Source organism: Oxyura jamaicensis, chromosome 1 (genome assembly GCF_011077185.1).
Source record: "Oxyura jamaicensis isolate SHBP4307 breed ruddy duck chromosome 1, BPBGC_Ojam_1.0, whole genome shotgun sequence".
In the NCBI taxonomy this organism is placed as follows: Eukaryota; Metazoa; Chordata; class Aves; order Anseriformes; family Anatidae; genus Oxyura; species Oxyura jamaicensis.
In genome coordinates, this window is record NC_048893.1 from 121379662 (window position 1) to 121381738 (window position 2077).

Sequence of the window (2077 nt, forward strand, 5' to 3'; positions counted from 1 at the left end):
TAACTCGTTTATTTTATTTTTATTTTTTTTTTTTATGGGGAAAATAACGCTTGTTCCCTGGACGTTATTAACGGTGCGGTCTGAAATATACATTTTTTTTTTGCCGTAAAGAAAAGGGAATCATTATCGAGCCATTACGCATTAAGAAATGTCATTCAGTCATTTTTATTCATTCGGCTGAAATCTTCGTAAAAGCCAGAATCATACTTCTGCAAGCAGCAATTTTGTTAATCCAGGGGGTTATTACTCTGGTCCCTTATTAGGATCTATACTGCTGCCAAGCAATCCTATAACCTTCTCAAAAGAAGTTTACCTCCGTGTTATAAAACCAGTAGTGGTATTTATACTGTGCAATAATTAGTGTATTACTTGAATCCACTAACAGGTTCATTTTATCTCTGCACAAAACCCCTAGTCTGCTTATAGAAAGCTTGTGCCTCCTTTGGCGCTGTTAAAGTGGTGAAAGAGTGAATGAAGGCTGGTAGCACTTTCTCCTTTTGCCTTGCCTTAATTCCCATCTCTTTTTGCTCTCATCCAATTAGTGCAGTGTATTAAGCGGTTTATCATCTCATAGTCAGCTATTGAGAGAAACAAGGCGAACACTTTGCAATAGAGCCTGCTCTCCTTTGACACCCTCAGGTACTTACATATTCCACTGTGCTATGAATAATAGAGGAAGAATAGAGCGCTAATTCCCTCATCAAAGAATGCCTTGTCTGCTGCTTTGCTCAACAACACCATTCTGATCAAAAGAAAAGCAATAAAGCTTAGCATAACAAAACGAAACCTACTTATTAGCTTAGTGGTTAAATTAATGCAGAGCCGCTGCTATTCAAAACCAAGGTTTGAAAACAGCCTCCAACAACCTGATAATGCTGCCTTCGGGATGAAGGAATGTTAAGCTGCAACCTGAAGCTGGCACAGATGAGTTCATCCATTAAAGTGCCACGGGGAGGGCCGCCGGCGGCCGCTCGGGACCGCAGCGCTTCGGGTGCCCGCCGGGGGGTTTCACCCCTCCGGGGGGGCTCGGCCGGGCCGGGGGCAGACCCCGATCCCCATGGGGGGGGTCGCGAAGCCCCCCCCGGGTGGCCCCGCCGCACCCCCGGCCCCTTGCTCCGCGCCCCGCGGCAGCGCTCGCGTTGGATGCAAACATCCCTAAACCTGCGAATGGACGGGCTCTTCCACCCCAATGGCACGGACACGCACGGGTGCCGAGGGGTCCGGCTGTGCCGCAGCCACGGCTCTACCTGCATGCCCAGCGTCGGGAGGAGAGGGGCATGCCTCGCGCTTCTCCAAGGCTTCCTGCCCAGTTAACGTCAGGAACATCTCCGTCATCCTAATTGGGTTGGGCACCACCAGCCTCTAAAAGTAAACCTGGGTGAGATTACAGCAAGCCCCTGTCTTTCAAGAAGCCGCAACGTTGACATCCTTCCAGCTGCCCGCTCCCCAAAAAGTCTCCTCTGTGAGCGCCCGGGTAAACACCCTGGGAGAGGATGACGGCTCGCCAAACACCAGCACAAAGAAGTGATGGAGCAGGGGCAGTTTCTCAGATATCGTGATTAAACTTCAAGGTGGTGAGGCCCTGGCACAGGCTGCCCAGAGAAGCTGTGGATGCCCCATCCCTGGAGGTGTTCAAGGCCAGGCTGGATGGGGCTTTGGGCAACCTGGTCTGGTGGGAGGTGTCCCTCTCATGGCAGGGGGAGTGTAACTAGGAGGTCCTTAAGGTCCCTTCCAACCCAAACCCTTTTCTGATACTATGAAAACCCCAAGGATTTAGCCCCAGAGGCACCCTGTATTTAGGCCCATTCGATCAGACATCACCCATCTCGGCACACGGTATCTTCCAACGCTCTGTGCAGCTCCCACTTAGGGACAAATGAAAGTCATAAAATCCACCAACCCAGACACGCACATCCCTTCAGTACCCAACGCCTTCTTGTTGATGTTCTTATTTTTTCTTTGAGCTTCATTAGGCATCCTAAAAATGGACATGTGGGCACTTCTGTCAACCCAGGGAACATTTCAAGCAACCTTGCATAGTGCATTTCTAGTAGTCAGATGATCCAATCCAGTTCTT